The sequence below is a fragment of the Aegilops tauschii genome, chromosome 6 (genome assembly GCF_002575655.3).
Source record: "Aegilops tauschii subsp. strangulata cultivar AL8/78 chromosome 6, Aet v6.0, whole genome shotgun sequence".
Taxonomy (NCBI): Eukaryota; Viridiplantae; Streptophyta; class Magnoliopsida; order Poales; family Poaceae; genus Aegilops; species Aegilops tauschii.
In genome coordinates, this window is record NC_053040.3 from 327,435,150 (window position 1) to 327,448,037 (window position 12,888).

Consider the following 12,888-nt stretch of genomic DNA (forward strand, 5'->3'; position numbering starts at 1 on the left):
TATATATATTAAAATGTTAATTTATTTTTTAAAAGTGTTCAATTAAGTTTTATAAGGTTCACGCACGTTTAAAAAAATATTCATATACCTAAGAATATTCATGTGATTAAAAACTTTTCAAGCACTAAAAGAAGTTTGCGTCATTTTTAAATTTTTTGAGCATTTTAGAACAAATTCATCCAGTTAAAAAACATTACATATTTTTCAAAAAAGATGAATAGGAAAAAAATAGAAAAACAAAACGTGAAAAAGGAAAGCACAGGGAAATGGAAAATATAAAAGGTAAAAATAGAAATTTGAATAATAAAAATAAGAATGTGAAAATAATGTAAACTAAATATTCTTATAGTTCTAACAGTGTTCTCATATTTATTTTAAGGAAACATGAAAATGAGAAGACAAAAAGATGAAAAAGAAAGAAGAAACAGATAAAATAAATTGGAAAAGAGAAGGACACGGGGAAAAAGATTCAAAGAACATTATAAACCATAAATCCTATTCCTAGAACAATTCGTACGAATATCTGCCAAATACTGGTGCTAAAAATACACGGGAGCATAGACGTTTAAAGGTCTCCTGCTATTTGGCAAGCCCATGCCCATCGCCATGTAGGCGATTCGCCTGTGTCGCTCGATACATGTGATATATAGCTTTCGCAGACCAGCTGCAGATAAGGTGTTCAGGTCCAAAAGGCATGCTTATCCTCTAAACTGTTATTCTGCTTCTGAGCAATAAAATAAAAACATGGGCAAAAATCAAGAGATTCTGAATTTTTTAACACATTGTTGGATGTTCTAAGTACCTGCAAATTTTAATGAAGAAAAAACATTCTGATTGCTTTGGGAAAAAACAATGCTCCAAAATACTTTCAGAAATAATCTTTTGGGAGTTTTGATGTTTATTTATCCTAGAGCATTAGGAATTTTTTTTCTTCACCGGATTTTACACATGAGTATGTAGAACATTCAACTGTGCTTTTTCTTCTGAGCCCATTTATGTAGATTAGAAGGAATTATGTGAGGGAGATTAAGAATGTGAGTAGATCATAAACACGTGCAAACCTACATACTAGACGCACTGTTAGAAGCATCACGTGCACTCGGTGGAGCCTTTTTGTGCCTGCTTGGGCTTGACTCGCTGAAAACGGCTAATTTAAGCATTTTTCTATAGCCATGCCAAGAGGTGCTTCAAAAAGTGTGCTATACAAACCGAACATTGCTCACACACACTACCAAGTGGCCAGCTTGGTAAGCTATGAACAAAAATTTGCTCACACACACTCACAAAAAAAAAAGAACGCCCGTGGAGTTTCTGTCGTCATGGCCTCGCCCTTGCTTAACTTTCAGCTTTGACCTGTGCCGAAGCACACACCAACACGAGCATGTGCATCAATCCCCACACCGCATTAGCCAGCGCTCGATCCACCCCATGCGGGATTAACAAAACAACAAGTCAAAGCAGCTAATAACAGCACGGATCCCCGGCATCGCGTCGCGTGGTTTCTCCATATGGATCGTCGGATGCACGGATCCCGCAGCTGGCGCCGAGCGCAGAGGCCGGAGGACGGCACGGGCATGTCGGCGTGACCGGCGAGCCGGCGCCTCCTCGTGCCGGTGCCGGGCACGTGGGTCCGGCGGTATACACGCTTCTGTGCTCTGGCCACCACGGGAATCTTTGTTCCGATGCACACACGTTCCGCCTCAGCCTCTTCTTTTTCCGGTGTCTCCAAGGAGCTGCTGAAGCCGAGTGCATGCGTGCAAATGCTCTCTCTATTTTAGTAGGCGCTGTCGGTCAGCGAAAATGCGAGGCCGGGTTCAGGGAGTCCGGTATTAAAATACCCTTTTTTCTCTGAAATTTGGAAATCTTTATTCAACGATAGCGCACTTGTGACAGTGCTACTAACTGAAAGTAGGTTTAGTATCAGTCCAAACCTCGATCATTTGAAGGGAACATGCCCGCTTAGTGCAAAGATGAGCCGGGAGATTTGAAGATCTAGGTAGATGTTGAATAATAAAAATAGCGTAAACATATAAATAAATCCTCAATTTCTAGAGGAATCGGAGCCACAACCGAGCAAGAATTACGACAAGAGTTTCAGAGGTTCACAATCTTCAGGCAGTCTATCTTCATGCTGATAATCTGACAGCCCCTTAACTTAGCGAAGATGACGCCATCAGACAGTAATACTTCAGTTATTAGGGTCTGTCACCCTATCATGAAGTTTACACGGTGCTCCCAGTAATCCTGTCGAAGAGTGGGCCACACCACCCACCCCCTTTGCCCAGCTCACTCTTGATCCCAAACAACGATGTTGATTTTGATTTAATCAATCATTGTGAAGGGGCGTCAGCCATGCTCAAGGACTGAAGCTAGCTCTTGCGGCAGAAAAAATATGAATAGGCATACAGAATTTTTTTTTGAGAAACTAAAATAGGCATACATATGTGCAGAGTATACTATGTATGTGCAAAATTTTATAACAATATATCTTCACATGTGGCGTACAGAAAAAAGAAAAATATTTAATTTAAGGTGAGCCAAACATTTTTGTTGTTGGGCCGGAATTTTATATTTTCTGTTTAGCATACAAATCACAAAATTCTGAACGAAATTTCACAGGCCCGTAATGAACACATAAAAATTTTGACAAAAAATTGAAGCATTTAAATGTGGTCTATTAATATTATTTTAAAATACCAAACTCCCTATAGCTCGTCAGCCATAAATAGGCACTCTGTCAGTCGGCCGGTATGAAAATCTGGTTCATGTGCTTATATTGATCCACGTGGATAGGTAGAATATGTTAAACTAGGGAGCGGCTAATTAAAAGGTGCCTCTTGGATGGTCTTCCTAAACGACACTCCCATGCATAACGAGGATCACTCCCCATTTGACACTGCGTGGATAGCTCGCTCGGACTATAGCTTTTTCCCTATTAATTTTCATCTTTTCTCCTTTTCGGTTTTATGGGTTATTCAACATACTCATTTTCTTCCGTCTTCTGAGTTTTTTTTTGGCTTTTTCGTTTTTCATATGTAAGAAGCATAGTGTGCTCCTTCCTAGCATGGCAATAAGTATGCTTCAACCCCGCAGGGCACAAGCTCGTACATCTGGGAGCATAGTTGTGCTTCAACCGTGGGAGCATAGTACGCTCAAGAGCATAAATGTGCTCCTACGAAGAGCACACGCGTGCTTACTTGCGGGAGTAGAGTGGTGCTTCACCCATGTGAGAGCATAGATTAGTTCATTTAGGAGTAGTGGTAGTAAAGTTTGGGAGCACATTTTATTTCACTTTGGGAGCATGATTTTCGTTTGTAAAAGTTCAACAAAACATACCAACATTAGATCTAATTTTAAATATCTCGATGCAAGGGATACAACGATGAAAAAGGTTTGTAATTTGGACGAACGATTCATGAGATATTTCGTTTTAACAAGATGGATATAGGGGGAAAAAGCACGAAAGCCTCACATGACCCTCCAAAACTCTTTGTCACCACCAACGAACAAATGTTCCCTCGGGAAGCTCATTCGAGTGAATGGCGTCACCAAACAACGTTCCCTCAAAAACCACTCTCATGGAATGTTGAGGAACTGTCAAGCTATAATAGAGATATTTGTCATGCTATAACAAAGATATTTGACATCCTAATGAAAGATAATAGCCATGCTACAACATAGAAATTTGCCATGTGTTTCTAGGACGAGATTTCCATTTTAATGGTTGCAGATTTGTAGCATACCAAATTTCTGAATTTTGAAATGTTAATTATTTAAATAGGATAGATTAAATTTGCTTGTGTTGCTTAAGCTTAACCAGTTTTGACGAGGATTTGAAGCTTTTGGAGTTTAAATGAATCTTAAATATTCATATTTGAATTTATTTGAAGTTTAAAATATTTTAGGAATTATTTATAACTCTAAATTAATGTTAGGAATATTTATAAAGATCAAAATAAAGTTTATAAAAATATTATATGTATTTTATCAAATATTTGGAGCTGGAACTATTTCTCATGGCTGTATATTAGTAAAAGACTTTTTGTGATATTATTGTATTTTTAGGAAGTGAATTGACATTTTATTTAGCCACATTCAATTTCTTGTTATTAGTAAGTAGGATAAACCATAAAACCCTATTCTAGTTGGGCCATGGCCCACGGCTATATTTCGTGCCGTAGAAACCAGGAGATGACACTCTATCTCTTCCTTCCAGCCCATCGGCAACCCACAACGCAACCCTTTCCCTTTGCTTTTCTCCGAGACACTGAAGGACGGGGTCTGCTTGTCATTTTTCTCCCGAAGTGTGTTCATCCTAGACTGTAGCTTACCGAACCGAAGCAAAAAATAAATTGATAGATACGATCAATTATTGACCCCCTAGGTCCACAACCACCCTATATAAGTTCCCCAACCACTTTTCTTCCTATTTTTCACCGATTCGCAATCTCCCATGCTCTAGAACGGCGCAACGATCTTGCCGGAGTCCGCCGCTTCGTAACTCCATCGCCGCTTGTCGTCGCACCCGCCTCGTGCCCTTTCTCCTCCTTCTTGCTCCTTTCATCCACTATCACAATGTTGCACTCCCTAGCCATTTCCTCCCTTGCATAGCTCACCACCACGAGCTCACATGCCTCGCCTTGAATCATGTCGGCTCCATTCCGCTTTGTCGTCGCCAGAAGCCTCCATCGTTGCCGCCAAGGATAAAACAAAGTCGCCGAAGAGAGCCTCCACTCGTAGCCATCTTCCTAAGTTCCAGGAGTCACCAGAGCAACCTTCGGGAGTGAAGCCGAAGCCCACCACCACACCATTGCCACCGGAGGAACGCACGTGAGGAATTTCCCCACCTCTCCAAACCCTAGCGAAGTGGCTATATCAAGTCTTCAAATGCCACTTAATCCAGCTGCCCATGTCTACTCTAGACGATGGGGCATTGGTCGATCTGAACCATCCACCTTCTTTAAAATCCGAATAAAGATAAAATTATGTTGTGAAATATTTTTATGTTAAATAAATAGCCACGTGTACCGGCATTTTGACAAAAAAGCTCTACAACTCTAAACAATCATAACTTTCTAAACGTAGCTCCAATTGAGGTGAAACTTTTTGCAAAGTGATCCTTGCGGGACCCTCTTCCCATTGAAACCAAAATATTCAACATTTGAACTTTTAAAATTCGAGCAATTCCAATTTGAACTCTTTTGATCATAACTTGCAAACCATAACACATTTTCAACTAATTCCTTTTGCACCTGAACACTTGTATCAAATGCTTGATGATCATATCGTGTATACTCAAAATTCATATATTATTTGAAATGTTTGCATTTGAAATTCAAACTTGATTTCACTATAACTTGATTTATGGTGCTCCTTTTGAATCAATTCTTTTTGCAAATGAACCCTTTTGTCATATGCAACTTATTACACCATTTGTATGTTGTTTTCCAAACACTTTTGACCATGTTCCATGATATTTGTAATATAAGTCTACAAAGCAATAGTTATTTATCTGTTAATTTCTCTGAGTTGATTGCTTCACATATCACCTTATAGCACAATAAAGACCTGTATTATATATTAAGCCGAGTTATGTCGATGTTGATTACCTTGTCATAATTTTTTATTGTTATTTTGATTTTACTTTATCACACGGTTGTTTTGTTTACAATAGGTTGCTTGGAGTGCCAAGAGTATAATTATCAGGATTTTGAGTATGAATACCATCATCAAACCTACGAGGAAGTTGCACCTTCATAAACCTGGGAACGGTCTGGACTGAAACCATAGTTTCAGTCAGTTTTTGTATTGGGCTGCCTTCGGATTAGATGAAATCAGCCAAGTCCCTAAATCATCTTAGTTAGGTCTGGGCTTTAACTATTGTTGGACTGAGTTGGTTTGGTCTGGACACGAACCGAACGGTTCCAGACCGTCTCGACCCATAGTCTGAAACCAGATCGATAGACCAGATCGCGACCTAGGTGAGGAGCTCCTCTGCCCTCCGCGAGCCATGGCCTCCGCCCGCCACTGGTAGGGATCTTCTGCTGCCGCTGCCGACCAAATCGTAGCGATCTTCTGCCGCCGGCTGGAGCTTGGTCGCGCCGCTGTCTGGAGCTTAGTCGCTGCCTTCCCCTCGCTTGGCTGGAGCTTGGCCGCCGCTCACCGCTGCGTTTAGGGCTCGATGGCTGCCGCTGTAGTTGCCATTGGCTGGAGCTCGGCAGGTCAGCGCATCCTCACCCTTCTCTCCCCCCTCTCTCTTCTCTCTCTCTCTCTGAACCTTACTAGTCTCTGCAGGTGAGAGGTAGCCGCTGCCGATCAAGACGCCGCCGCCGGTGACTCAAGATACGGCTGCCAAAGTTGGTTGGATTCTGAAACATTTGATCAATGCCTGTTACCTATTGTGTAAGATTTGGGGACTGAATCTTGTGTGAATGTTTCATGTGCTGCTGTGCATCTCTGCTTTTGTCACTGCTCATCTTGGACAGAGTTCTTTGAGAAATCAGGCCTACTTTTGTTCTATTAATCTACTCCTAACGTATTGATTGTTTCTTCAAGAACAGGGGGAAACGTGAAGTATTTTTAGTGTGTTTCGCTGCATCTTTACTCTAGAATTATCGATTGATTATTTTCAAAGTGTTTGCAGTGTGTAGCAGAGCAAAGCTAAGGTAAATACAATATATGGATGTGGTGCCGATGTTGCTGCTGGAGCTTGGAATGGCTTGAGAAGCCGCTTATTGCACATTTTTTTCCAAGACAGTTTTTGTAGTTCAGAAGTGAGGAAAAGAATTTGTCTATGTGAATCAGCGGCAGACTCTTGTGACCTGGAGATTCAACTGAGTGAATCAGTTGAATGAGTGATAATTTGTAACAGATGAGCTGTATCGTCTGAATTTAATTGTATGCATGCAACACTTAGTATTATTATTGTACAATTCATACTGAGCATGCATCGATAGTAGCCAGTAGGAGTGCTCAGTGCATGCATCAACAACTATCTATGTGCACATGTCTATAGTTTCAAACTTTGGGCTCAAACCGATTCTAGGGAATGGACTGGATTGGTTTGGCTTAAAACACGGGCAGTTTCAGTTTGGTTTGGACTGTAGCACTTAAAGTTTGGATTTATTTGATTTGATTGCTGGACTTGTGCATGTATAGGTTGGTCTGGATTTACCCAGGTTTATGACCTTCATCGTACTCCGGCCTATTTTGCTATGCATGTAGTTCTGTATCATATTATGAATATGCATGTGTAGGGAATATTATTGTATCATGTTATGCTATTGAAACCCAGTTTAGGATGGTGGTATGATGTGAACTTGTTTCCTTATCAACATAGCTTGTAGTAGTTTGTATTCTTGCGGTGATATGTAGATGGGGTTGATTCGTGTATGCATCGAGATTATGTGAGGACTTGTTAATGAGTTGACTAGAAACTTAGAATTCACCTCCTCGGATGGACATTGAAGGAAATATGCCCTAGAGGCAATAATAAAGTTGTTATTTTATATTTCCTTATTTCATGATAAATGATTATTATTCATGCCAGTATTGTATTAACCGGAAACTTGATACATGTGTGGATACATAGACAAAATAATGTGTCCCTAATAAGCCACTACTAGACTAGCTCGTTGATCAAACATGGTTAAGTTTCCTAACCATATACATGTGTTGTCATTTGATAAACGGGATCACATCATTAGGAGAATGATGTGATGGACAAGACCCATCCGTTAGCTTAGCACAATGATCGTTCAGTTTTATTGCTATTGCTTTCTTCATGTCAAATACATATTCCTCCGACTATGCGATTATGCAACTCTCGGATACTGGAGGAATGCCTTGTGTGCTATCAAACGTCACAACGTAACTGGGTGATTATAAAGATGCTCTACAGGTATCTCCGAAGGTGTTTGTTGGGTTGGCATAGATCAAGATTAGGATTTGTCACTCCGAGTATCCGAGAGGTATCTCTGGGCCCTCTCGGTAATACACATCATAAAAAGACTTGCAAGCAAAGTGACTAATGAGTTAGTTGCAGGATGATGTATGATACGTCTCCAACGTATCTATAATTTTTGATTGTTCCATGTTATTATATTATCTGTTTTGGATGTTCAATGGGCTTTATTATACACTTTTATATTATTTTTGGGACTAACCTATTAACCGGAGGCCCAGCCCAAATTGCTGTTTTTTGCTTATTTCAGTGTTTCACAGAAAAGGAATATCAAACGGAGTCCAAACGGAATGAAACCTTCGGGAGAGTTATTTTTGGAAAAACGTGATCCAGAGAACTTGGAGTGGACGTCAAGAAATCACCAAGGTGGCCACGAGGCAGGGGGCGCGCCCTCCACCCTCGTGGGCCCCTCGTAGCTCCACCGACCCTCGTATATACCTACGTACCCCGAAAACATCAGACACGGAGCCAAAACCCTATTTCCACCGCCGCAACCTTTTGTACCCGTGAGATCCCATCTTGGGGCCTTTTCCGGCGCTTCGCCGGAGGGGCATTGATCACGGAGGGCTTCTACATCAACACCATAGCCTCTCCGATGATGTGTGAGTAGTTTACCTCAGACCTTCGGGTCCATAGTTATTAGCTAGATGGCTTCTTCTCTCTCTTTGGATCTCAATACAAAGTTCTCCTCGATTCTCTTGGAGATCTATTCGATGTAATCTTCTTTTGCGGTGTGTTTGTCGAGATCCGATGAATTGTGGGTTTATGATCAAGATTATCTATGAACAATATTTGAATCTCCTCTGAATTCTTTTATGTATGATTGGTTATCTTTGCAAGTTTCTTCGAATTATCAGTTTGGTTTGGCCTACTAGATTGATCTTTCTTGCAATGGGAGAAGTGCTTAGCTTTGGGTTCAATCTTGCGGTGCTCGATCCCAGTGACAGTAGGGGAAACGACACGTATTGTATTGTTGCCATCGAGGACAAAAAGATGGGGTTTATATCATATTGCATGAGTTTATCCCTCTACATCATGTCATCTTGCTTAAAGCATTACTCTGTTCTTATGAACTTAATACTCTAGATGCATGCTGGATAGCGGTCGATGTGTGGAGTAATAGTAGTAGATGCAGGCAGGAGTCGGTCTACTTGTCACGGACGTGATGCCTATATACATGATCATACCTAGATATTCTCATGACTATGCTCAATTCTATCAATTGCTCGGCAGTAATTTGTTCACCCACCGTAATACTTATGCTATCTTGAGAGAAGCCACTAGTGAAACCTATGGCCCCCGGGTCTATTCTCTATCATATTAGTCTACCGTTATTTCTATTACCGTTTATTTTTGCTTTCTTTACTTTTAGTCTTTATCATAAAAATACCAAAAATATTATCTTATCATCTCTATCAGATCTCACTTTTGCAAGTGGCCGTGAAGGGATTGACAACCCCTTTATCGCGTTGGTTGCAAGGTTCTTATTTGTTTATGTAGGTACAAGGGACTTGAGCGTGGTCTCCTACTGGATTGATACCTTGGTTCTCAAAAACTGAGGGAAATACTTACGCTACTTTACTGCATCACCCTTTCCTCTTCAAGAGAAAACCAACGCAGTGCTCAAGAGGTAGCAAGAAGGATTTCTGGCGCCGTTGCCGGGGAGTCTACGCACAAGTCAAGACATACCAAGTACCCATCACAAACTCATATCCCTTGCATTACATTATTTGCCATTTGCCTCTCATTTTCCTCTCCCCCACTTCACCCTTGCCGTTTTATTCGCCCTTCTTCTGTTCGTCTTTTTTGTTTGCCTTTATGTCTTACTTGGCTCGTTTGCTAGTTGTGTATTTATTGCTAAACAGAGAACCTAAGATCTATGGATCCTCATCCGCTTGCCAATCTTTTTAAGAGATCCAATTATGTTGAACCAATTCCTAGTGATTTGGGTGCACTAGATTATCTTTATAAGGTTTTGCTTGAAATCCGTGAATCTGAAAATTGTGATGAAGTGCTTTATGAAGTGATTCATGATAGATCTTCGAATAAAAAGCATGATTGCAATGATGTTATTATAAATTATATTAATGTCAATTGTGCTAATAATATGCAAAACCCTAAGCTTGGGGATGCTAGTTTTGCTATGTCTACTACTTGTTGCAATGATCATGATTGGGGTGATTCTTCTTATGATCTTGAAATTTTATTTAAGCCCCATGATGAATATGAGATTGATAATGTTTGCAATAATATTGAAAGTGGGTTTGGAAGAGTGTCAACTTTAGATCCCACATATTTGGAGAATGTTCAATCTTATGAAGTTTTTGATAAAAGTGGGTTTGGAGAGGTCTTGACTTTAGTTAATGTTAATCCCACTATTTTGGAAGAGTGTCAACTTTGCATGCATGTGGATCGTGTTGAGAATATCTTATGTGATAGCTATATTGTTGAATTTTCTTATGATCCTGCATGTAATTATTATGAGAGGGGAAAATATGGTTGTAGAAATTTTCATGTGACTAAATTACCTCTCTTCATGTTGAGATTGCTATCGTCTCTTCCTTCTTCCTTGCATATGCTAGTTTTTGCTTTCCTTGATAATTTGTTTGCTTATAAAATACCTATTCATAGGAAGTATGTTAGACTTAAGTGTGCTTGTCACATGTTTTATGATGCTCTCTTTGTTCTTCAATTCTTGTCTTTCATGTGAGCATCATTAAAATTATCAATGCCTAGCTAAAAGGCTTTAAAGAAAAGCGCTTGTTGGGAGACAACCCAATATTTTTCCTTCCTGTTATTCAATAAATAATTGATCTAGAATCTTTTTAGATGTGTTTTTATGTTTTAATTAGTGTTTGTGCCAAGTGAAACCTATAGGATCTTCTTGGATGATAGTTATTTGATCTTGCTGAAAATTCCAGAAACTTTCTGTTCACGAAAACAATTCTTTAAAATCACCAGAACGTGATAAAATACTGATTCCAATTGCAGTAGATCAATAAAAAAATTATCTAGGTTGTCCTATTTTGGTAGATTTTTATGAGTTACATAAGTTTGCGTTAGATACAGATTACTACAGACTGTTCTGTTTTTCGTGTGTTGTTTGCTTATTTTGATTGATCTATGGCTAGTAAAAGAGTTTATAAACCATAGAGAAGTTGGAATACAGTAGGTTTAACACCAATATAAATAAAGAATGAGTTCATTACAGTACCTTGAAGTGGTGTTTTGTTTTTTTTCGCTAACGGAGCTCACGAAATTTTCTGTTGAGTTTTGTGTTGTGAAGTTTTCAAGTTTTGGGTAAAGATTTGATGGATTATGGAACAAGGAGTGGCAAGAGCCTAAGCTTGGGGATGCCCAAGGCACCCCAAGGTAAAATCCAAGGACAACCAAAAGCCTAAGCTTGGGGATGCCCCGGAAGGCATCCCCTCTTTCGTCTTCGTCTATCGGTAACTTTACTTGATGCTATATTTTTATTCACCACATGATATGTGTTTTGCTTGGAGCGTCTTGTATGATTTGAGTCTTTGCTTTTTAGTTCCCCGCAATCATCCTTGTTGTACACACCTTTTGAGAGAGACACACATTAATCGGAATTTATTAGAATACTCTATGTGCTTCACTTATATCTTTTGAGCTAAAACAATTTTGCTCTAGTGCTTCACTTATATCTTTTAGAGCACGGTGGTGGTTTTATTTTATAGAAATTATTGTTCTCTCATGATTCACTTATATTATTTTGAGAGTCCTACAAAACAGCATGGTAATTTGCTTAAGTTGTGAAATTAGTCCTAATATGATAGGCATTGAAGATTAGTAAAAACTTTCTTATAAGTGCGTTGAATACTAAGAGAAGTTTGATACTTGATAATTGTTTTGAGATATGAAGATGGTGATATTAGATTCATGCTAGTTGAGTAGTTGTGAATTTGAGAAATACTTGTGTTAAAGTTTGTGATTCCCGTAGCATGCACGTATGGTGAACCGTTATGTGATGAAGTCGGAGCATGATTTATTTATTGATTGTCTTCCTTATGAGTGGAGGTCGGGGACGAGCGATGGTCTTTTCCTACCAATCTATCCCCCTAGGAGCATGCACGTAGTACTTTGTTTCGATAACTAATAGATTTTTGCAATAAGTATGTGAGTTCTTTATGACTAATGTTGAGTCCATGGATTATACGCACTCTCACCCTTCCACCATTGCTAGCCTCTCCAGTATCGCGCAACTTTCGCCGGTACCATACACCCACCATTACCTTCCTCAAAACAGCCACCATACCTACCTATTATGGCATTTCCATAGCCATTCCTAGATATATTGCCATGCAACTTACGACCGTTCCGTTTACTATGACACGTTCCATCATTGTCATATTGCTTTGCATGATCATGTAGTTGACATCGTATTTGTGGCAAAGCCACCGTTCATAATTTTCATACATGTCACTCTTGATTCATTGCATATCCCGGTACTCCGCCGGAGGCATTCACATAGAGTCATATTTTTGTTCTAAGTATTGAGCTGTAATTCTTGAGTTGTAAGTAAGTAAAAGTGTGATGATCATCATTATTAGAGCATTGTCCCAGTGAGGAAAGGATGATGGAGACTATGATTCCCCCACAAGTCGGGATGAGACTCCGGACGAAAAAAAGAAAAAAAAGAAAAAAAAGGCCATAAAAAAGAGAGAAAAGTCCCAAATAAAAAAAGAATCAGAGAAAAAGAGAGAAGGGACAATGTTACCATCCTTTTACCACACTTGTGCTTCAAAGTAGCACCATGATCTTCATGATAGAGAGTCTCCTATGTTGCCACTTTCATATACTAGTGGGAATTTTACATTATAGAACTTGGCTTGTATATTCCAGTGATGGGCTTCCTCAAAATGCCCTAGGTCTTCGTGAGCAAGCGAGTTGGATGCACA

The 12,888-nt window shown here is 39.6% G+C and overlaps 1 long non-coding RNA gene across 1 annotated transcript; it reads left to right on the top strand.

Annotated features, from left to right (window-relative positions):
* The first annotated feature begins 5,529 nt into the window (after positions 1–5,529).
* On the top strand, positions 5,530–6,938 carry LOC120966495 (uncharacterized). The gene is made up of 2 exons (XR_005760268.2): positions 5,530–6,221; positions 6,295–6,938. It is a non-coding gene; the product is annotated as an uncharacterized lncRNA (long non-coding RNA).
* The last annotated feature ends 5,950 nt before the right edge of the window (positions 6,939–12,888 follow it).